Genomic DNA, 26,462 nt, shown 5'->3' with positions numbered 1-26,462 from the left:
TGTTATTCGATGAAGATTGTCTGTCATAAAGTTGTCACAAGTTTAGACGTTGCCATGATGTCACAGATACAAGGGTTCGACTCTCGCTGAGGGAAGAACATTGTTGGGCTAAATTTGAGACGAATTATATATATATATATATATAAATAAATGACTAAGAATGTATTTTAGACACGTTAATGAGTGTTATAAAAACAGTTGTTATATTTTATATATTCACGCAATATTTCGCTAAACAAATTAGCTTCATCAGGCGCGTGCAGCAATCCAGGTCAAATCGGATGCTGTTAAGAAATTTTTGTAGCTTATCGTACATATCCTTTAGATATATTTTTGCAGCTTATTGTACATTGCGATTAACAGATTCAAAACAAATAATTATGTTAGTTAAATACTATGAAGTTCAAGATTTATTCCTTTGATTTTTTTATAAAACTGTTTTTCACCCCTCTCATTCAGTTCATCAGGTTCAAGAGTACGTAGCTGGTGCATCCAAAACCTATCTCTCTCTGTTTTCTACTTTGAGTGTCCAAATTATGGTTTACCTCTATTATTTGAAAGGTGATATTTTCAAAAGTCCTGTTCTTACGAGGTTCTCGTGATTGGGCAGTTTCTTCCTTTGGTATAAAATGACCGGTGATTATTAAGTCTGATGATGAATTTAGTTTCTGTTTCGCCAACATATTGCATCTTGCAAGTTCCACAAGTAAGAATATAAATACTATTTTCCGCTTTACAATTAGATGTTACATATATGTTATATCGCTGCTTTGTTACTGTGCTGGTGAAATGGTTTTCAGTCTTGGCGACTTTACAGCATTTACAATGGCTTTTTCCGCATTGTTTGAAACGGAAGCGTTGCGTAAATACGGCAAACTGCAATTATCTTGATAAAAATACTCTTTTTATTTTTTTAAAAACTTGATTTTGTTTGATCCAATCAAAACTCGGAAACCTTGATTTTTTGGATCTTTTACCACGTCGTGGAAAGATACGCATAAGGGGACATGACGTCATCACTTTATGACGCCCTCAATTTTAGAAAACTGACAGTTTTCAGATAAAGTAATAGCAAAGCTTACTTTGGACTTAAATTTTCCTTTAAAGGAGGGACCGCGGTGGACGAGTGGTCTAAATAGTTCAACTACTGTAATCACTTGTCAGTCAACACTGAGGTTGTGAGTTCGAACCCCGCTCGTGCGGGTGCACTCGATTCTAATCTTAATTGACTAGGATTTTCAGTTTTCCTACCGAAGGTCGGTGGTTTTCTCCGGGGACTCCGGCTTTCTCCACCAATAAAAACTGACCGCCATGAAATAGCACAATAGTGTTGAAAGTGGAGTTAAACACCAATCAATCAATCAATCAATCCTTTAAAGGAGGAAAGAAAGGTTTATTAATTTTAGAATCAATTTCTATGATCCCCTTCAATACAGTTTAACGTTTTGATTTCAGTTGACATAAATTCAATTCGGTACAGATTAAAGCTTTTAATTAAAATGGGATTATTTTTAACTTCGATATATTATATCTTGCCTAAAGATTAGTAAAATTGAATTTCGCGTTTGAGAAATAATTTAAATTAAAGGTTGTTTTTAAAGCTATGAGAATTGCAGTTTTGAGATATTTTTAAGCAGGATAATTTAGTTGCATATGCATGACACCATTATATTGTAAGAAAATTAAAGAACTCACAGGAATATGTCATGAATAGGATTTTACTAAAGAATATGATTGCTTAGGGTGAAATTATTTCAAGGAAAATTGGACCAAGATCTTTCCCTGTTTGATGAAACGATTTTTTTGAGATAAAACAAAGGGGCGGAGGGATGAGGTATAGAAATACTACACGCAGTTTAACCCTGCTACATGTTTGTATCACTTTTCCATTGCATGAACATAATAAATAGCTGTTGAATTCAATCTCTGCATATCTTGTTTGTTTTGATTCGGGAAGATTTAGAGTTTAAGATATTGTATATGGCCTTCGTTATTCTGTGCTTTACATGTTGTAATGTAATATTATATTATTTATTTATGTATTTCTCTGTGCTGATTGTTCTTGCGTTTGTTTGTACTGTAACTGAAACGTAGTGTTGTCTTTTCAGCGGTATTTTTAACATTGCCATATTAGCGGGAGGTTTGGCTAGCCATAAAACTAGGTTCAACCCACCATTTGTTCTTAAAATGTCCTGTACCAAGTCAGGAATATGGCAGTTGTTATCTGACAGTCCTTTTCTATATATGTTGGCGTTTGAATTTGTTGTAGTTCAGTGTTTCTGTTGTTCCGTTGTTTTTCTCTTATACTTAGTAGTTAATGTGTTTCCCTCGGTTTTAGTTTTAGTTTGTTACCCGGATTTGTTTTTGCTAAATCGAGTTATGACCATTGAACAGCGGTATACTACTGTTGCCTTTATAGACAGTTGTCTGTTGAAAAAATATTTTTGTCGTTTTGTTACTGTCTCATTTCTGTTTACACCAAATCTTCTTTAATAAACTGATATTTCGATATGTCTGGAAGAAACTTTATCTATTGTTATCGCTACGATTTACTTTTCAGATATAACACTAGCAAAACAACATGACCAACAAAATCACTAAAATTATACAGAAATAATTAAAGCATTTGTGTTTTTAAGCTAAAGTCCTTTTGGAATAAATATATACTGCCATGTGATTGGTATATTGATGAACGCTTCCTATTATGTCATTTTTATTGTGGATTATGCCTGTACTGTTATGAATCACTGCCGCGTTTAATGTGGCTGTCTAAATAAGAATTTTCGTCTGTGATTTTCTTATAGTACAGAACTATTTATTCAGGGCCTGGTCAAGAATACTCAAGAAAGTAGTTCATACATTAAACATAATATTCCGTATGCATAGCTGTTACTTTGTAATTACGTAAAATATTGGAGTAATTTTGGTATCAAATGAAAGCTTGAATTATTTAAAATTAATACATCGTAGCTATGAATGCTTGATATTGCAGAATTTAACATGGCAAACAATTGGGCTATGAATTAGTGGTTTTATTCCCTATGTTATATCTTTGTGTTTATTTTTCATTATCATTTTGACATTTGGTATTAATAATTTTTGAAAATATTTTTGTTCTATCTAGCAGTACTTATTGTCAAATTTTAAGGATTCTATTTGATTTTCATTGTGCAAATCATATTGAAGATTTTTTTCAATACTGTTATAATTTTTCCTTTATGGAAAAAAATCTAAAAAGTAAATCTTGAAAAAAAAAATACAACAATTATTATAGTAAAGATTTACATACTGTGGATACTCCCAATTTTATATGAAAAAAGTAAAATCACAAAAATACCGAACTCCGAGGAAAATTCAAAAAGGTAAGTCCCTAATCAAATGGCAAAATCAAAAGCTCAAACACATCAAACGAATGGATAACAACTGTCATATTCCTGACTTGGTACAGGCATTTTCTTGATTGATTGATTGATTGTTGATTTTTAACGCCATTTTGAGCATTCTTGACTTCTATATCATAGCTGACATGTTTAAGAAGTGAATAAAGCTGCTGTGCCCGGGGAGAGCCATCGGCCATCTCTAAGAAAAGTGGTAATCCATTTTTAACAAAATGTGCTTCGGTCAACACCTTAACATGTCAAGAAAATTTAAAAAATAAGAATTTATTTCTTAAATACATGGCAATACAATAGATGTCCTCTGCGAGGTTCGTGTCTTTTTTTCAAAACTGAAAATGAGAGTAAATAAGAAATGCATCCTTCATTAAACTGTAAATTATCATAAAGCTTTAAATGTATGAAGAAATTTATCGGTCAATAAATTCAGAAATACATTTTGAAAAATAAATACCATACCAAAAAAAAAAATCCAACCACAAAATAACTCTTTTCAAAAACTCACATACAAACAAGTTTGGTACGAAATTGACACATGAGTATTTGCGTATAAATGAAGTAAGAACTAGCTCATTAGCAGAAGACATTCACTCGTGCTCGAAACGTTAAAAAATCACCTAGAAATATTGAAAAAAATCTCGAAATGATACATCACTCAAACACTCCAGGGAGATTTGTTCATCATTAGAATCCCCCCCAAATCCGAACCACCCATACGTTTTGATTTTGTCAGGAAAAAGAAACTTTTGTAAAGATGACGCGCTGTCAAACTGGTAATTTTATTCACCTGATATCATAACAAATCCTTATATTATGAAAAGAATCATTACTTAAGAACGAGAAGCACTTGCTTACTCTATTACGCTGTTTTCGTTGCTTGCAAATAGTTTTACCCCTTCTAAATACTACCGAGTTAAAATCTTTTGATAATTATCATCAACATTCTCATTTAACCTCAATTCTATTCAAATTATATAGGAACGTTTTGTTCATGCAAGCTCGTGGTATAATGCGTAAAACCATCATATTCAGTGCACTTTTGGTGCTATTTCGGAAAAAAATATATATCTTGCCACTTAAAACGCTTTTATGGAAACTTTCACAAAATCTTAAATAAAGGCAACAGTAGTATACCGGTGTTCAAAAGTCATAAATCGATTGAGGGAAAACAAATCCGGGTTACAAACTAAAATCGAGGGAAATACATCAACTATAAGAGGAAAACAAAGAACAACAGGAACATTGAAGTGCAACAAAAACAAACGCCAGCATACATAGAAACGAACTACTGCCATATTCTTGACTTGGTACAGGACATTTTAAGAAAAAATGGTGGGTTGAACCTGGTTTAATGGCTAGCCAAACCTCCCGCTGTTAAACGAAACTTCGTCAGGTCCGAGTACAAGACAACTTGGGCCGTCTGTGGAGACAAGTTGGACAGTCTATATATATAGACATGCCAGAATGCCTATCTGAGAGACACTGCATACCGTTCTTCAGACAATGACATGTCGATATGGATATATATATATATATATTTAATATGGAGATATATATATATTAAAGACAACTTGAACCATTCTAGTCATGATAAAATGTGAACAATTCATACAATTAAACCAGATAACGGAAGTATGCTTAAATAAAAAATAAGTCTTATAGTACATGCAGAAACCACTAATTTACAGATTTCGCATACATGAAACCTTTCACTTGACCAGGGTAGCAGTGTAACATCTATCATGTCTATACAAATTATAAAAGTCAGTTGGAAAGGGCTTGACTGATCTGGATAATGCGAAACACTAGAGCAACTAACAAAACGACAGCGATTAGCAGTTACTGAACACAATAGTGAAAACTCACAACGACACTAACAAATAAATCAGATGTAAAGATCAATCAGTATACATTCGATCGAATTTATTTTAGTATGAAGACGTCATTAACCGCTCGAGAAAAGCATGACCTAGTGCAATTTTGATATATAAGTATCGATATGATATAGACCAATAAGTAATCATACCAGGAAAGTAATACATATTAAATTGTGTTTTAATTCATTTTAGCAAAATCAACTTTAGTAGTTTTAACCCATGCTTCCTACATAACATAGAAACGGACAATTTTTTTTACCTGAAACTAATAGATATTTCTAATCATTCCATTACACCATAATGCAACAAAAATTAATCTTTCTCAGAACTTTTGATTCACTTTGAGTGTCCTGAAATTTTGTAAGCATAACTTGTTTTTTAAAACTAATAAGTATAATTTGATATATTTTAGGGCTTTAATCCTACATGAAATTATTGTCTGATTGGTTGTCATGACAACATTTTGAATCTGTAATGAAACACTGACAAAATCTTTCGTGGAAGGGAATGCTTCAAAACATTATGAGTACAAGCCACATATAACATACAATTTTTTCAATTTTGTTATTTCCAAGATCCAAAAGTGATGTTGTAATATTTCGTTAAAGTTTTTGTCAGACATTGAAGTAGGTGTCAGTGAACGGTTTGCCGAATTTTCTTTCTATATTACATGCTCATGCATTACATCCTAAAAGTACCTATTTTTAACTTGACAATATATATATCAAAGAAAATTAAATAAATTTACGAGTAGAAAATGCATTAAAATATAAAACAAAAGAGTAGGACACTGATATTTTGTTAGGCAAACGAATCAAATATGTCAAAACGGATTTTGCTGACCACCGATGTAGAGTTAAAGTTTATATTCGAGTTCCAGTTGAAGTTGGAGTTCGAGTCATGCATTAGATTCGAATTAGAACCAAGGTTCGAGTTGTTTTTCAATTTACATTTGACCTAAACTTCAAGCTCGAGTCAAATTTAAAGTAAGAGTTCGAGTTGAATTTCAAGTTTGAAATAAGAGACTCGAATGTTATTTTATTTAATCAGTACTAAATGTTATTGTTTGAGCGTTCCTCGAAAAGAGAAATCTAGAAAGGCGCATGAAACTTATAAAGTGAAAATTGCGTTTCCTAGCCCTAGGTCTGCTGGCGAGCTGTTAGTCCCCAAGGTATCATTAGCTCAGATGTTGCACTAAAATGATCTGTTACAACTAGGAATAATTTAGAAACCGACGTAATCAAACACACCGGCTTTCAAATGTTTACTTGAAGGTGTTTATGATGAAGTTGAATGCAGAAAAGGGCTACGGACGCACGAAATGTATAAAGTGTTATTCTCATTTAATACTCAAAATTAAAAAGAATTCCAAACAAAACGAAATTAAAGAAAAAGTATGATCCACATTTAAAACTTTCACGGAATCTTTTATACATGTATAACTGTACTAAACAAAACCTAGACTAGAAATATCAGTTCAAGGGTAGAATTGTCAGATCAGTTCATGGATAGAAGTGTTAGCATCAGTTCTATAGTATAATTGTTTCAAACTAGTTCTTTTCTAAAGTGAAACTGTCAGGAGCAGTTCTATGATAGAACTGTCCAAATTTGATGAAGTGTATTAAGAAAGGATATATATATATACCTTTAATATGGAGATATATATATATTAAAGACAACTTGAACCATTCTAGTCATGATAAAATGTGAACAATTCATACAATTAAACCAGATAACGGAAGTATGCTTAAATAAAAAAATAGGTCTTATAGTACATGCAGAAACCACTAATTTACAGATTTCGCATACATGAAACCTTTCACTTGACCAGGGTAACAGTGTAACATCTATCATGTCTATACAAATTATAAAAGTCAGTTGGAAAGGGCTTGACTGATCTGGATAATGCGAAACACTAGAGCAACTAACAAAACGACAGCGATTAGCAGTTACTGAACACAATAGTGAAAACTCACAACGACACTAACAAATAAATCAGATGTAAAGATCAATCAGTATACATTCGATCGAATTTATTTTAGTATAAAGACGTCATTAACCGCTCGGGAAAAGCATGACCTAGTGCAATTTTGATATATAAGTATCGATATGATATAGACCAATAAGTAATCATACCAGGAAAGTAACACATATTAAATTGTGTTTTAATTCAATTTAGCAAAATCAACTTTAGTAGTTTTAACCCATGCTTCCTACATAACATAGAAACGGACAATTTTTTTACCTGAAACTAATAGATATTTCTAATCATTCCATTACACAATAATGCAACAAAAATTAATCTTTCTCAGAACTTTTGATTCACTTTGAGTGTCCTGAAATTTTGTAAGCATAACTTGTTTTTTATAACTAATAAGTACAATTTGATATATTTTAGGGCTTTAATCCTGCATTAAATTATTGTCTGATTGGTTGTCATGACAACATTTTGAATCTGTAATGAAACACTGACAAAATCTTTCGTGGAAGGGAATGCTACAAAACATTATGAGTACAAGCCACATATAACATACAATTTTTTCAATTTTGTTATTTCCAAGATCCAAAAGTGATGTTGTAATATTTCGTTAAAGTTTTTGTCAGACATTGAAGTAGGTGTCAGTGAACGGTTTGCCGAATTTTCTTTCTATATCACATGCTCATGCATTACATCCTAAAAGTACCTATTTTTAACTTGACAATATATCAAAGAAAAATAAATAAGTTTACGAGTAGAAAATGCATTAAAATATAAAAAAAAAGAGTAGGACACTGATATTTTGTTATGCAAACGAATCAAATATGTCAAAACGGATTTTGCTGACCACCGATGTAGAGTTAAAGTTTATATTCGAGTTCCAGTTGAAGTTGGAGTTCGAGTCATGCATTAGATTCGAATTAGAACCAAGGTTCGAGTTGTTTTTCAATTTACATTTGACCTAAACTTCAAGCTCGAGTCAAATTTAAAGTAAGAGTTCGAGTTGAATTTCAAGTTTGAAATAAGAGACTCGAATGTTATTTTATTTAATCAGTACTAAATGTTATTGTTTGAGCGTTCCTCGAAAAGAGAAATCTAGAAAGGCGCATGAAACTTATAAAGTGAAAATTGCGTTTCCTAGCCCTAGGTCTGCTGGCGAGCTGTTAGTCCCCAAGGTATCATTAGCTCAGATGTTGCACTAAAATGATCTGTTACAACTAGGAATAATTTAGAAACCGACGTAATCAAACACACCGGCTTTCAAATGTTGACTTGAAGGTGTTTATGATGAAGTTGAATGCAGAAAAGGGCTACGGACGCACGAAATGTATAAAGTGTAATTCTCATTTAATACTCAAAATTAAAAAGAATTCCAAACAAAACGAAATTAAAGAAAAAGTATGATCCACATTTAAAACTTTCACGGAATCTTTTATACATGTATAACTGTACTAAACAAAACCTAGACTAGAAATATCAGTTCAAGGGTAGAATTGTCAGATCAGTTCATGGATAGAAGTGTTAGCATCAGTTCTATAGTATAATTGTTTCAAACTAGTTCTTTTCTAAAGTGAAACTGTCAGGAGCAGTTCTATGATAGAACTGTCCAAATTTGATGAAGTGTATTAAGAAAGGATATATATATATATACCTTTAATATGGAGATATATATATATTAAAGACAACTTGAACCATTCTAGTCATGATAAAATGTGAACAATTCATACAATTAAACCAGATAACGGAAGTATGCTTAAATAAAAAAATAGGTCTTATAGTACATGCAGAAACCACTAATTTACAGATTTCGCATACATGAAACCTTTCACTTGACCAGGGTAACAGTGTAACATCTATCATGTCTATACAAATTATAAAAGTCAGTTGGAAAGGGCTTGACTGATCTGGATAATGCGAAACACTAGAGCAACTAACAAAACGACAGCGATTAGCAGTTACTGAACACAATAGTGAAAACTCACAACGACACTAACAAATAAATCAGATGTAAAGATCAATCAGTATACATTCGATCGAATTTATTTTAGTATAAAGACGTCATTAACCGCTCGGGAAAAGCATGACCTAGTGCAATTTTGATATATAAGTATCGATATGATATAGACCAATAAGTAATCATACCAGGAAAGTAACACATATTAAATTGTGTTTTAATTCAATTTAGCAAAATCAACTTTAGTAGTTTTAACCCATGCTTCCTACATAACATAGAAACGGACAATTTTTTTACCTGAAACTAATAGATATTTCTAATCATTCCATTACACAATAATGCAACAAAAATTAATCTTTCTCAGAACTTTTGATTCACTTTGAGTGTCCTGAAATTTTGTAAGCATAACTTGTTTTTTATAACTAATAAGTACAATTTGATATATTTTAGGGCTTTAATCCTACATTAAATTATTGTCTGATTGGTTGTCATGACAACATTTTGAATCTGTAATGAAACACTGACAAAATCTTTCGTGGAAGGGAATGCTACAAAACATTATGAGTACAAGCCACATATAACATACAATTTTTTCAATTTTGTTATTTCCAAGATCCAAAAGTGATGTTGTAATATTTCGTTAAAGTTTTTGTCAGACATTGAAGTAGGTGTCAGTGAACGGTTTGCCGAATTTTCTTTCTATATTACATGCTCATGCATTACATCCTAAAAGTACCTATTTTTAACTTGACAATATATCAAAGAAAAATAAATAAGTTTACGAGTAGAAAATGCATTAAAATATAAAACAAAAGAGTAGGACACTGATATTTTGTTATGCAAACGAATCAAATATGTCAAAACGGATTTTGCTGACCACCGATGTAGAGTTAAAGTTTATATTCGAGTTCCAGTTGAAGTTGGAGTTCGAGTCATGCATTAGATTCGAATTAGAACCAAGGTTCGAGTTGTTTTTCAATTTACATTTGACCTAAACTTCAAGCTCGAGTCAAATTTAAAGTAAGAGTTCGAGTTGAATTTCAAGTTTGAAATAAGAGACTCGAATGTTATTTTATTTAATCAGTACTAAATGTTATTGTTTGAGCGTTCCTCGAAAAGAGAAATCTAGAAAGGCGCATGAAACTTATAAAGTGAAAATTGCGTTTCCTAGCCCTAGGTCTGCTGGCGAGCTGTTAGTCCCCAAGGTATCATTAGCTCAGATGTTGCACTAAAATGATCTGTTACAACTAGGAATAATTTAGAAACCGACGTAATCAAACACACCGGCTTTCAAATGTTTACTTGAAGGTGTTTATGATGAAGTTGAATGCAGAAAAGGGCTACGGACGCACGAAATGTATAAAGTGTTATTCTCATTTAATACTCAAAATTAAAAAGAATTCCAAACAAAACGAAATTAAAGAAAAAGTATGATCCACATTTAAAACTTTCACGGAATCTTTTATACATGTATAACTGTACTAAACAAAACCTAGACTAGAAATATCAGTTCAAGGGTAGAATTGTCAGATCAGTTCATGGATAGAAGTGTTAGCATCAGTTCTATAGTATAATTGTTTCAAACTAGTTCTTTTCTAAAGTGAAACTGTCAGGAGCAGTTCTATGATAGAACTGTCCAAATTTGATGAAGTGTATTAAGAAAGGATATATATATATACCTTTAATATGGAGATATATATATATTAAAGACAACTTGAACCATTCTAGTCATGATAAAATGTGAACAATTCATACAATTAAACCAGATAACGGAAGTATGCTTAAATAAAAAAATAGGTCTTATAGTACATGCAGAAACCACTAATTTACAGATTTCGCATACATGAAACCTTTCACTTGACCAGGGTAACAGTGTAACATCTATCATGTCTATACAAATTATAAAAGTCAGTTGGAAAGGGCTTGACTGATCTGGATAATGCGAAACACTAGAGCAACTAACAAAACGACAGCGATTAGCAGTTACTGAACACAATAGTGAAAACTCACAACGACACTAACAAATAAATCAGATGTAAAGATCAATCAGTATACATTCGATCGAATTTATTTTAGTATAAAGACGTCATTAACCGCTCGGGAAAAGCATGACCTAGTGCAATTTTGATATATAAGTATCGATATGATATAGACCAATAAGTAATCATACCAGGAAAGTAACACATATTAAATTGTGTTTTAATTCAATTTAGCAAAATCAACTTTAGTAGTTTTAACCCATGCTTCCTACATAACATAGAAACGGACAATTTTTTTACCTGAAACTAATAGATATTTCTAATCATTCCATTACACAATAATGCAACAAAAATTAATCTTTCTCAGAACTTTTGATTCACTTTGAGTGTCCTGAAATTTTGTAAGCATAACTTGTTTTTTATAACTAATAAGTACAATTTGATATATTTTAGGGCTTTAATCCTACATTAAATTATTGTCTGATTGGTTGTCATGACAACATTTTGAATCTGTAATGAAACACTGACAAAATCTTTCGTGGAAGGGAATGCTACAAAACATTATGAGTACAAGCCACATATAACATACAATTTTTTCAATTTTGTTATTTCCAAGATCCAAAAGTGATGTTGTAATATTTCGTTAAAGTTTTTGTCAGACATTGAAGTAGGTGTCAGTGAACGGTTTGCCGAATTTTCTTTCTATATTACATGCTCATGCATTACATCCTAAAAGTACCTATTTTTAACTTGACAATATATCAAAGAAAATTAAATAAGTTTACGAGTAGAAAATGAATTAAAATATAAAACAAAAGAGTAGGACACTGATATTTTGTTATGCGAACGAATCAAATATGTCAAAACGGATTTTGCTGACCACCGATGTAGAGTTAAAGTTTATATTCGAGTTCCAGTTGAAGTTGGAGTTCGAGTCATGCATTAGATTCGAATTAGAACTAAGGTTCGAGTTGTTTTTCAATTTACATTTGACCTAAACTTCAAGCTCGAGTCAAATTTAAAGTAAGAGTTCGAGTTGAATTTCAAGTTTGAAATAAGAGACTCGAATGTTATTTTATTTAATCAGTACTAAATGTTATTGTTTGAGCGTTCCTCGAAAAGAGAAATCTAGAAAGGCGCATGAAACTTATAAAGTGAAAATTGCGTTTCCTAGCCCTAGGTCTGCTGGCGAGCTGTTAGTCCCCAAGGTATCATTAGCTCAGATGTTGCACTAAAATGATCTGTTACAACTAGGAATAATTTAGAAACCGACGTATTCAAACACACCGGCTTTCAAATGTTTACTTGAAGGTGTTTATGATGAAGTTGAATGCAGAAAAGGGCTACGGACGCACGAAATGTATAAAGTGTAATTCTCATTTAATACTCAAAATTAAAAAGAATTCCAAACAAAACGAAATTAAAGAAAAAGTATGATCCACATTTAAAACTTTCACGGAATCTTTTATACATGTATAACTGTACTAAACAAAACCTAGACTAGAAATATCAGTTCAAGGGTAGAATTGTCAGATCAGTTCATGGATAGAAGTGTTAGCATCAGTTCTATAGTATAATTGTTTCAAACAAGTTCTTTTCTAAAGTGAAACTGTCAGGAGCAGTTCTATGATAGAACTGTCCAAATTTGATGAAGTGTATTAAGAAAGGATATATATATATACCTTTAATATGGAGATATATATATATATTAAAGACAACTTGAACCATTCTAGTCATGATAAAATGTGAACAATTCATACAATTAAACCAGATAACGGAAGTATGCTTAAATAAAAAAATAGGTCTTATAGTACATGCAGAAACCACTAATTTACAGATTTCGCATACATGAAACCTTTCACTTGACCAGGGTAACAGTGTAACATCTATCATGTCTATACAAATTATAAAAGTCAGTTGGAAAGGGCTTGACTGATCTGGATAATGCGAAACACTAGAGCAACTAACAAAACGACAGCGATTAGCAGTTACTGAACACAATAGTGAAAACTCACAACGACACTAACAAATAAATCAGATGTAAAGATCAATCAGTATACATTCGATCGAATTTATTTTAGTATAAAGACGTCATTAACCGCTCGGGAAAAGCATGACCTAGTGCAATTTTGATATATAAGTATCGATATGATATAGACCAATAAGTAATCATACCAGGAAAGTAACACATATTAAATTGTGTTTTAATTCAATTTAGCAAAATCAACTTTAGTAGTTTTAACCCATGCTTCCTACATAACATAGAAACGGACAATTTTTTTACCTGAAACTAATAGATATTTCTAATCATTCCATTACACAATAATGCAACAAAAATTAATCTTTCTCAGAACTTTTGATTCACTTTGAGTGTCCTGAAATTTTGTAAGCATAACTTGTTTTTTATAACTAATAAGTACAATTTGATATATTTTAGGGCTTTAATCCTACATTAAATTATTGTCTGATTGGTTGTCATGACAACATTTTGAATCTGTAATGAAACACTGACAAAATCTTTCGTGGAAGGGAATGCTACAAAACATTATGAGTACAAGCCACATATAACATACAATTTTTTCAATTTTGTTATTTCCAAGATCCAAAAGTGATGTTGTAATATTTCGTTAAAGTTTTTGTCAGACATTGAAGTAGGTGTCAGTGAACGGTTTGCCGAATTTTCTTTCTATATTACATGCTCATGCATTACATCCTAAAAGTACCTATTTTTAACTTGACAATATATCAAAGAAAATTAAATAAGTTTACGAGTAGAAAATGAATTAAAATATAAAACAAAAGAGTAGGACACTGATATTTTGTTATGCGAACGAATCAAATATGTCAAAACGGATTTTGCTGACCACCGATGTAGAGTTAAAGTTTATATTCGAGTTCCAGTTGAAGTTGGAGTTCGAGTCATGCATTAGATTCGAATTAGAACTAAGGTTCGAGTTGTTTTTCAATTTACATTTGACCTAAACTTCAAGCTCGAGTCAAATTTAAAGTAAGAGTTCGAGTTGAATTTCAAGTTTGAAATAAGAGACTCGAATGTTATTTTATTTAATCAGTACTAAATGTTATTGTTTGAGCGTTCCTCGAAAAGAGAAATCTAGAAAGGCGCATGAAACTTATAAAGTGAAAATTGCGTTTCCTAGCCCTAGGTCTGCTGGCGAGCTGTTAGTCCCCAAGGTATCATTAGCTCAGATGTTGCACTAAAATGATCTGTTACAACTAGGAATAATTTAGAAACCGACGTATTCAAACACACCGGCTTTCAAATGTTTACTTGAAGGTGTTTATGATGAAGTTGAATGCAGAAAAGGGCTACGGACGCACGAAATGTATAAAGTGTAATTCTCATTTAATACTCAAAATTAAAAAGAATTCCAAACAAAACGAAATTAAAGAAAAAGTATGATCCACATTTAAAACTTTCACGGAATCTTTTATACATGTATAACTGTACTAAACAAAACCTAGACTAGAAATATCAGTTCAAGGGTAGAATTGTCAGATCAGTTCATGGATAGAAGTGTTAGCATCAGTTCTATAGTATAATTGTTTCAAACAAGTTCTTTTCTAAAGTGAAACTGTCAGGAGCAGTTCTATGATAGAACTGTCCAAATTTGATGAAGTGTATTAAGAAAGGATATATATATATACCTTTAATATGGAGATATATATATATATTAAAGACAACTTGAACCATTCTAGTCATGATAAAATGTGAACAATTCATACAATTAAACCAGATAACGGAAGTATGCTTAAATAAAAAAAATAGGTCTTATAGTACATGCAGAAACCACTAATTTACAGATTTCGCATACATGAAACCTTTCACTTGACCAGGGTAACAGTGTAACATCTATCATGTCTATACAAATTATAAAAGTCAGTTGGAAAGGGCTTACTGATCTGGATAATGCGAAACACTAGAGCAACAACAAAACGACAGCGATTAGCAGTTACTGAACACAATAGTGAAAACTCACAACGACACTAACAAATAAATCAGATGTAAAGATCAATCAGTATACATTCGATCGAATTTATTTTAGTATAAAGACGTCATTAACCGCTCGGGAAAAGCATGACCTAGTGCAATTTTGATATATAAGTATCGATATGATATAGACCAATAAGTAATCATACCAGGAAAGTAATACATATTAAATTGTGTTTTAATTCAATTTAGCAAAATCAACTTTAGTAGTTTTAACCCATGCTTCCTACATAACATAGAAACGGACAATTTTTTTACCTGAAACTAATAGATATTTCTAATCATTCCATTACACAATAATGCAACAAAAATTAATCTTTCTCAGAACTTTTGATTCACTTTGAGTGTCCTGAAATTTTGTAAGCATAACTTGTTTTTTATAACTAATAAGTACAATTTGATATATTTTAGGGCTTTAATCCTACATTAAATTATTGTCTGATTGGTTGTCATGACAACATTTTGAATCTGTAATGAAACACTGACAAAATCTTTCGTGGAAGGGAATGCTACAAAACATTATGAGTACAAGCCACATATAACATACAATTTTTTCAATTTTGTTATTTCCAAGATCCAAAAGTGATGTTGTAATATTTCGTTAAAGTTTTTGTCAGACATTGAAGTAGGTGTCAGTGAACGGTTTGCCGAATTTTCTTTCTATATTACATGCTCATGCATTACATCCTAAAAGTACCTATTTTTAACTTGACAATATATCAAAGAAAAATAAATAAGTTTACGAGTAGAAAATGCATTAAAATATAAAACAAAAGAGTAGGACACTGATATTTTGTTATGCAAACGAATCAAATATGTCAAAACGGATTTTGCTGACCACCGATGTAGAGTTAAAGTTTATATTCGAGTTCCAGTTGAAGTTGGAGTTCGAGTCATGCATTAGATTCGAATTAGAACCAAGGTTCGAGTTGTTTTTCAATTTACATTTGACCTAAACTTCAAGCTCGAGTCAAATTTAAAGTAAGAGTTCGAGTTGAATTTCAAGTTTGAAATAAGAGACTCGAATGTTATTTTATTTAATCAGTACTAAATGTTATTGTTTGAGCGTTCCTCGAAAAGAGAAATCTAGAAAGGCGCATGAAACTTATAAAGTGAAAATTGCGTTTCCTAGCCCTAGGTCTGCTGGCGAGCTGTTAGTCCCCAAGGTATCATTAGCTCAGATGTTGCACTAAAATGATCTGTTACAACTAGGAATAATTTAGAAACCGACGTAATCAAACACACCGGCTTTCAAATGTTTACTTGAAGGTGTTTATGATGAAGTTGAATGCAGAAAAGGGCTACGGACGCACGAAATGTATAAAGTGTTATTCTCATTTAATACTCAAAATTAAAAAGAATTCCAAACAAAACGAAATTAAAGAAAAAGTATGATCCACATTTAAAACTTTCACGGAATCTTTTATACATGTATAACTGTACTAAACAAAACCTAGACTAGAAATATCAGTTCAAGGGTAGAATTGTCAGATCAGTTCATGGATAGAAGTGTTAGCATCAGTTCTATAGTATAATTGTTTCAAACTAGTTCTTTTCTAAAGTGAAACTGTCAGGAGCAGTTCTATGATAGAACTGTCCAAATTTGATGAAGTGTATTCAGAAAGGCGCCTCGGACGTACGAAATTTATAAACTGATATCTTAATTCAAGAAAAGCGCTTCGGACGCATGAAATTATTAAACGTGTTGTTTTCATTTTTTTTACATCACTGGGTCGATACCTCTGCTGGTGGACTATCAGTCCCCGAGGGTATCATCAGCTCAGTAGTCAGTACTTCGGTACTGACATGATTTATAACAAACTTTTCTAAAATTACTCGTTTATAAATTTTGAAATTATAAAGAAACTAAGGTTTCAACTCCCTCAGACAAATTTGACCTTAGATGGATTTGGCTATTTGTTTGAGGTATTTTTGTCATATAGCTCTTCAACTGTTTCGGTACTTATACATCCCTCGGATTTCAATTGTTTGGCTTTGAGCGTTCCTGGTGAAGGTAAATCCAGAAAAGCGCATCGGACGCATGAAATTATTAAACGTGTTGTTTTCAATTTTTTATTGGCATGGGTCCAAATCTGTTCTAGTATAAAACATTCCATAATGAAGATAACCAAAGTAGCTCTCTGGTCTTGATTTCGAACAGGGGGCTTAGGATACAAAGGATTAAATAGTTAAAATGATTACAATCTCAGATGTGTGTTAGTTCAGCTATCTATTCATGTTTATAATTAACATTTCAACAAGATTTGAATACAACTTTACAAGTTCCAAGTGGCAAAGTTGAAATCATCTCTACGAAATTTTTACGGACGCCATCAGGAGTTGGTAGATCGTTCTAGAATAATATGGACGGATATGTTCCAATTGTTGTAACCAAAATCCATGCTTGATTTCCTCTTATGTGACCTACCGAATTAAACTTACCACTGGGTTTGTATTTACATGAGTAGAACGACGAGTGTCACATGGGAAGCAGAATCTGATTATCCTTCTGAGGTAGGCGCCTGAGATCACCCCCGGTTTTTGGTGGGGTTCGTCTTGCTTGGTCTTGAATTTTCTATGCTGTGTTTTGTGTATTGTTTCTTTCCTTTTGGTCGTTTTTTTGTTTTTTGCCCTGACATTGTCAGTTTGTTTTTTGCCCTGACATTGTCAGTTTGTTTTCGACCTATGAGTTTAGATATCCCTTTGATACCTTTAGCCACCAAGGCAAACAACGAAACAAAGACAAACAACAGTACACAAAACACAACATAGAAAACTATAGACTGAGCAACACAAACGCCAACAATAGATTTAGATTTGATTTCAGCACACAACTTTATGGTAAACTACCTAAAACCAAATCTTTAATTGATACAGGATTGCCGACGATTGGACGAATGAACGGACAGATTGACGAATAAACGGATTGAAAACCTAATCGAACACCACAATACGTCCCTATTGTTGTATTTGGGTTAACAAAACAATAAAGAAATACACAAAAATGTATACAAATGATTTTTAGTTTACAAAGCGAATAATTTTGAATTTTATTTTTCTTATCATATAGATGATTACATAGTTAAACCTAAAACATTATGGACTTAATATAATTGATTTTTGGAAGAGAAAAAAATCATTTTTAAAGGAGTATTTGACTGTATGAAAACTTCAGGAAAAGTATAAACTGTTGTATCACGAATGTTATTTTAGTCAAACCACAATCAAGTTACTATCTGAGATAATTTGTTTTTGAGGAACTTGGAAGACTGCACAAAACAACGAGAATATAAACTCAGCATGCATGGTTGTTGGAAATATGATATTTTAACAAATTTCTTTTTCTGCCCTTTTATTCTGATAAATTGAAATTTCTGACACACATCGAGCTAAATTGAAATATCATCTATTTTTTATATATATCGTCTCGTATTGTGTTTTCGACCGTCTTACGTTTTCGACCTAATCCTACTTTCACTTCCCGTATGCTTCGCGTGCCCGCGTGACGTCATAATCGGCTGCCATACTTAGTAACAATAACAAATAATTCCACGTGTGGCGAAGATGTTCCAAGTAAAGTTATTACAAGTAAGTATTTGTTTTCCTATTTGATACCACATTTTTGTACCCTTTCACTAATACTTTTTCTACCCTCCAAAAGAATCTATTAAAAATAAATAAATATTCTATAAATATGCCTAAAGATTTTTTGCACAAGAAGTTTACATCCAGGTCATTAAGTCACGTGACTGTCATGTGGTTAGTCGTCAAACTTAAAAGTTATTTTCAATCCGGAAAATTGCATGCTCCTTTCAGTTTTTTACTGAAAAATAAAATATTAATTAATTTTGAATTACAGAAACAACAGTCTGTTAGGAAAGATTACAGACAATACTCCCCAACCTCACTTCACAATGCCTTGACTAAAGTCTTCAATAAAAACATGACTGTTTACAAGGCTTCCAAAGTATATGGAGTGCCAAAGTCAACCCTCCTTGATATAGTTTCTGGAAGGGTTGGTGTAGATGTAGTGAAGTCTGGCCCTGCCCCAACATTGGATATAGAGCAAGAAGCAAGACTGGTTGACCACATAAAAATGATGGCAAATTTTGGTTACGGGTTAGTTGAAATTTAAAAAGAGGGGAAATAAATGCAAATATATCAGGAGTTTCAATTTATTAATTCTTTTTTAAATGCTAACAGCTTCAATGTTTTTCATTGAAAAATATATTTTTGGATTCAATTAATTTTCATATTTATTTAGATAATTTGTGTCAGATGCATGTACATACTTTTTTCTTCCAAATATTATTATAATAATATTTATTACTGTAATAATATTTATTGCTATTACTATTACTATTATTATTATTATTATTATTATTATTATTATTATTATTATTATTATTATTATCATTATTATTATTATTATTATTATTATTATTGCAGATACACAAAATCTGAAGTTGTTGACTTGGCCACAGATTATGACGTGTACATGGAGCTGAGAGAGAAAACCAAACCATTTACCCTGAATTGGTTCTACTCATTCATGTCTAGATGGCCAGAGCTTAAAACCATCAATTCCAGGGGTTTAGCCATATCAAGGGCAAAATCTGCATCACAAGAAAATATTAATAGCTATTTTCAGGAACTAGAAACAATTCTTGTAAAATATAACCTTATTGATAAACCTCAATGCATATACAATATTGATGAAAAAGGAGTACATTTTCAGCATAAGCCACCAAATGTTGTTGGTGCAAAAGATTCTAACCCTCCTGGTATTACTTCAGAGAGATCCCCAACGGTTACGGTAATAGGGGCAGGAAATGCATTAGGCACCCAAATACCCCCATATCTTATATTTGCAGGTGCTAGAATGAATAATGGTCTTATTGAAGATTGTACAAATGGTACATCAGGTAGTGTTAGTGGATCAGGCTGGTCAAACACTGAAATTTTTTATAAATATCTTGGTGAACATTTTATAAAATATGCCCAAGGATTAACTGATGACCAGCCTGTTCTACTGATTTATGATGGCCACAAATCACATGTAGCTTTAAGTGTAATTGAATGGGCAAAGGCTCACAATTTTATAATTTTAGTTTTGCCAGCCCACTGCAGTCACATTCTACAACCATTAGATGTTGGCTGCTTTGGGCCCCTCAGCAGAATTTTAGATAATTCCTGTCATAAATATTTACGTGAACATAGAGAACAAATCAATAGGTACAATATTGGTTAACTTGCTACAGATGCATATGTGAAGGCTTTGTCGCCACATAACTTAAAAACTTCCTTTGAAAAAACAGGAATATATCTATTGGAAAAAACTGTGTGCCTGCCATCACATTGCTTCCGTCAACTTTATTTACGACAGACACAGTTGACCCTGACAACGCTGTACAAAACAAACAAACTAACCATGACAGTGAGAATTCTCCATCTGTTGACAGTGACGCTGGACATGTCTTACCTGACGCTGGACTTGACTTACCTGACACTAGACTTGACTTACCTGACACTAGACTTGACTTACCTGACACTGGACTTGACTTACCTGACACTGATATTGACTTACCTGTCACTGGAAACATCACATTGATTGATGAGGCAGATCCATTGCCTGACGAAGATGAGACAGACATCTCGACGAATAACGAAATACAGAAGAGTCCAGCTGTTTTTTTCAAACAGTGTGAGAAAAATGTTGGTATTGTAAAAAAACAAGCAAAAAAGAGGAAGTATTTGTCAAATATTACCTCTGGTAAAGCTATAACTGCGGATGATGTTATGGCTGATATTGTAGCACATTGTAAAAAGCCAAAGAGTACACAAGTTATTAACAAAAAGAAACCAAAGAGTGTAAATAATACAAGTAAATGTAAAAAAAATAAAGCATGTGTGGAAAACAATGTTAACATGGTTAAGGTTACTAAACCTAAGAAAGCAAAAGAAGTTAAAGTTGTTGCTAAAGCAAAAGAATATGTCACCAAAACCTGGTACTTCTGGTTTACAGAAACTGGTTATTTCAGATGATGACTCATTTGATGACACATGCAGTGTTGAAGATACTGATGAGTCACCATGTTGTGTATGTAAGAAACGTTTCCCAGAAGCATTGAGACAGTGTGTGTCTCTTGTTTTTGCTCAGTGGGGTAAATGTATGTATCCTCAATGTGACCACTGGACCCATCTGAGATTTTGTTGAAATGTGAATGTTCTTAGGCGTCATAGTATTTTTTATTGTCCATGCCATGGACTTCCATGTCTAAAGTATAAAAGAGTGATATGTGAAAAGTGTATAAATAGTCAAATAAAGATATCAAAATAATATTTCATATCTCATAGTTGTATATGTTACCATTTAATTCCTTAAGTCATAAGTTTGATCCCCTCTTGCACTTTAAATAATTTGATATATACATTGGCATCAAATTATAATCAATTCCGGATTTGTACGACATGTCATTTCCGACTTTGGACCCGTTTATTAGATAGGTCGAAAACACAAAGGTGACATCGATCTAATGAACTCAAATAAAAAAAAATATTTAAGATCGAAATATATTTCAGATACAATTATTTTATGCACAAGTATACTAGTGACTCCCAAAATATTAGGCATGTCTGGGTTCAATCAGATAAAAGGGGAATTCGGAGAAATATGTTAGTAGGTCGAAAATACAATACACGAGGATACTAATGAAGAATCAAGTGTTAACAATATGTTTACAAATAATAATATAAACGTGTCGCGCAGATTTGTATTTTTCGTACCAATTTTTTGTTATTTTGGCAGGTCCCTTCTCTTCCTTTTGTTTTTAAAATGACATAGATATGCGATTAAAACTTTATTATTTGTGATACTACTACCAATTGAGTAACTCGATTTATAACTCGAATTCTAACTCGAACTCACACTCGAATTGTGACTTGAAATCAAAGCTCATATCAAAATGTGATTGGAAGTGTAATAGAAAACAGCTCGAAGCATCAGTCGAACTTTAAATCGACCTTCAGCTCGAACTCAACTCAAACTCTATCTTGAACTTAAACTCGATGATAAGTCACTTGTTCTTCTAAAAATGTGGATTGTGAATGGTATTATTTCAACAATTTTTAATAGAAACATAATAAATAACGAAATTAGAAGCTGAGATGATGCACATCGTTTTATACTTTTTAGGCAGAATGCAGCAAACGAAAACACGGCTGAATATAAAAAGGTTAACACGACTTTCTCTTTCTGTAGGATTATTTCCCACTTTGTGGATTTTTTTCTTCAAAATTCTGTGGCCGGGTGAAGATATCAAATGTATCTTTCCGTGGATTTAAACAAATGAATTAAAAGCACTCTCTGTATTGGTGTTTCGGATTAAAAGTCCACATTATAACCGGATGTAACTTCATATTCATGCATTCTATACAGCCGAACTGTCTCGGAACTTAAGCAATAGCTTTATTGCCGGATTGCATAAGTCAAAGGCATGAGTATATTTATCACCTGAGACTGAAAATGCACAGATGGGAGTGATCATAACCTGTAAAACAAATTTAGCAGACATTTCGAATGCTATCTACGTAAACGGATTATTTTTCGAGTAGACAATCAAGCTGACTTTATCTGTGGCAGACCAGACTTATGTTTGTTTTTCTAGGACAGCTACAATCCTTTCGAGATACCTGCCCCTAGATCTGTTGACGGATCTGCCCTTTACCAGTTCTAACGACAGGTCTGCGTTTGATCGTTCATGAGGACAGATCTGCTTCTGACAGTAAGCTGGTTTGTCTTTTTAACAGTGCAACCAATACATGCAATATATTTTTCTATCTTTTTTTAAAGAACATCAGAATATTTTTTTAAATGTTTATATGGGAAAACAAGGACATTTTATAATATTTCACCAATCAATGCCAAATTCTCCTGATCTTAAGTTTTATAAATCTTGGTGCGGACCAGATTTAAAGTTTACTTTGAAGTAGAGTTGGTTCGATCAGCTGTATCAGGGTCGAAATTAAATTGTGTGCATCAATGGTTTCAAAGTTAACTTATCCCTGAGATAACTACAGTATCGACCCTGTTTAAAGTTCTCTTTTTCATTGTCATGAAAAAGAGTCCTAGGACAAGTCTGCTTTTTATGTTATCTTGACATAGGTCATAGGACCGCACATATATGTTGTGCTTTGACAAAAATTAAAGTGACAAATACTTCTAAATGCCCTTAAATTTCCACATAAAATAGCTTTTCTTTGAACACATGATAAATAGGATCGATCGAATGTATTTATTATTTTGTGATGATCATGCAAACCTTTTATTTGCATACTAAAATCTAAAACATTAATATTTGGTAGGGACAGTTTAGTTAATGATTTAACTCGAAACTATTGAAATAACATTTTACGATATCAAAGTTGATACTAATATTTCGACAAATAATGCCTGTTCAGTGATGCTTCAACACCGAAATATACATTTCCCTTCAATTAATCAAAGGACAAATAGCCCTAAGTTTAGTTATTGTACTTTTAACTGAATTCAATTAAGCTAGAAATGTTTTATTCAAATATATGGAAGAATACCGATTTTATCCTGATCACAAATCAATAGAACAGAGATATCACTTCTTACTGAAAAGAATTAAAATACGGACATGCGTTATGAACACGACGTTGACTGTAAAAATCTAAAAGAAATTAATTATTTTGCATTCATTTGAAAATAGATGAAATGATTTTATCAAATCTGTATTCAAATGACTAATGACGGATTAATTTTCAACAAATTATCAACCCTTTGTTTAAAACGAAACACAAATTCAAATAATTACAAGTCATTTGATCCTTCGAATTTAACAAAAAAAGATGAACATGTTTAATATACTTCAATAAAATTGCCAAGATTGCTGAAAGTGGCGTAAAACACCTACAATACACCAATCAATCAATCATGTTATTTCATCATTTTTCCATTAACTTTAGTAATAGCAATCATAACAGGTGGTACAGGCCAGTCTTAGTATTCTAGGAAATGTACAGCAGCAGTGTCAGTCAAGCATATAAAGGCAGTTTGCAGTGTTCTATACGATTTTTCTTCTTTAAAACCAAATTAAAGGTGATATCAAATTATTTTATGACATTGACATTGGCTGATTGTTTTTAGATGTCTCATTATGTCACATATATATTTATGCATTTTGTCGAAGAATTTATGATCAGATCGACGAAATTTTCAGAAGAAAAGTTTAATGTATTATCAAAAAAATAATAGACTTCAAACACAGACGTCAATCAAGCGAGCAAAACAAACTTATCCCGTCTAACATTATTTTCTGTTTTAAGAGAAGTGAAGTGCATTTGAAGTGCAAAATTCTGTATTTGTGAAGTAACGGAGGTTTTTCATTCAGAGGTGTTAAAATGTATTCTTCCTTCAACCCATCAACAAAAGTGAGTGAGGCGAAAGATACCAACAGGACACTCAAACTCATTAGTCGAAAATAAACTGACAACGCCATTGCAAAAAAAGAAATAAGACCAAAAGACATACAACAGCATATATATATACAAAACCCACCATTGAAAACTAAAGACTGAGCAAGACGAAGCCCACCAAAAACTGGTGGTGAATTCAGGAGCTATGGAAGGATAAGCAGATCATTCTCTACGTGTGGTGTGGCTTCAGTTAGTGATACTATAACTATTAATGATAGCTTTCACCTTAGTTTCAAAATAGTTTTTAAATATAAATAAATTTACACTACAGTGTTGGTAAATGTAATTGGATATCATGCATTTATCATATTTTATCCCAAATAAAGATCAACTTCGTCTTGCATACTATGTTATAAGCCTGGTATCCTTTATTATTATTTTTTTTATATTTGTAGTAATATCTAGACAAAATGAATAGCATCCTGTTCATCACAGCTGTTAGTCTTTCAATGTTTTCTCTACATGATGCTCAGGTTACAGTTTGTGATGTATGTTTTTGTTCGACGACTGAAATATCGTGTCGAAACAAAAGATTAGATGTGATACCTCAAGGAATTCCTATAGACACAATATCTTTGTAAGTTTTCAATTTTGCTTCTATCAATTAAATTTGGACAAAAAAAAAGCCGATGAATGGGTACTCGTCAATGAGACATTATTTATCAACAATCAGTCGACCGCCGTAGATTTTGCAATAGCATGGCGATGAATTACCATGCAATAAAGCGATTGCATGAAATTAGCAAAAAATAGATATCTTATCTAAATTATCGAGATATTTCATTCCTTGTTTTGTCTTTCGTCATTTAAAACACTGATTTTGTATATTTTAGCGAATTTTTATTAAAAGTAGTTTGAATTCGTAAAAAATTCAGCAATCCTATCTTTTTTTCATCTTTTCATGACATGCATATTTTTTAATTCTTCATTTACACAATATACTGTATCAAACATCACAGCAAAAGACATAAGATCAAAATTTGCTTCGCTAAAAAATCTTTTAAAATGTTTTCAATTTCCTGGTTGAGGGTACCGGATTGAGATAAGTTACTGTAAAAACAATTATACTGGATAATTGTGACAAACGTTTTATATCAATATAGGTCTAGAAATCCATTTTTATCTACATCCGCCAACCTCAATACATAAGTGTGGTTGAGTCGTCCTCTGCAGCTGCTATGAACATGGAGCGCAATCATTTTCATTGCATCAGATGACCACTTCGTCAACGAAAGTTTCTTCGTGGATACCTTATGCCAAATAGTTTGGAAACCCAAAACCTAAGAAAAAGTTTAACAAATGATGTAATCGACAACTTCCAAATACAGATAAAAAAATGTACAAGAATTCTTAGCTTTCCTTGAGGGAGATACATTCCAAATTTTTAAATTGTTTTCTACTGGAAAATCTTAAAATTATCTGTATTGTTCATGACAGCATGGAAGCAATGAACAGAACTCATCTCATGATACCCTCAGGGACTAACAGTCCACATTCAGATGTATCAATTGGTCAATGAACTAATCAGGCAATTCAAATGTTTAACTGTAGTTTAAGCATGAAAATAACGTAACTATTTCATTAAATCAAGATAACCATTAATAATTCTTCCGCTTTCCGCGTCTATTCTTATGAAGTTTTTATCAAATATGTGACAGTATAATAAGGGTATTTATAGTACCTTGTTTAATTTGTAGAGATCTCAGTCTTAACAAAATCTCCTCTCTAGAAAATGGTTCTCTGGATGGATTGTCATCCTTACAAACGTT

At 32.2% G+C, this 26,462-nt stretch overlaps 1 long non-coding RNA gene across 1 annotated transcript in view; it reads left to right on the top strand.

The window, feature by feature from the left end:
* The window catches only part of LOC127709006 (uncharacterized), a 31,308-nt gene extending 4,846 nt beyond the window's left edge, over positions 1-26,462 (top strand). Inside the window, exons 2-3 of the long non-coding RNA XR_007985465.1 lie at positions 25,089-25,270; positions 26,391-26,462. This is a non-coding gene — a long non-coding RNA (uncharacterized LOC127709006). The remainder of the gene's footprint in view (positions 1-25,088; positions 25,271-26,390) is intronic.

Source organism: Mytilus californianus, unplaced genomic scaffold, assembly GCF_021869535.1.
Source record: "Mytilus californianus isolate M0D057914Y unplaced genomic scaffold, xbMytCali1.0.p SCAF_7, whole genome shotgun sequence".
In the NCBI taxonomy this organism is placed as follows: Eukaryota; Metazoa; Mollusca; class Bivalvia; order Mytilida; family Mytilidae; genus Mytilus; species Mytilus californianus.
This window is presented reverse-complemented; position numbering and strand designations above follow the sequence as displayed.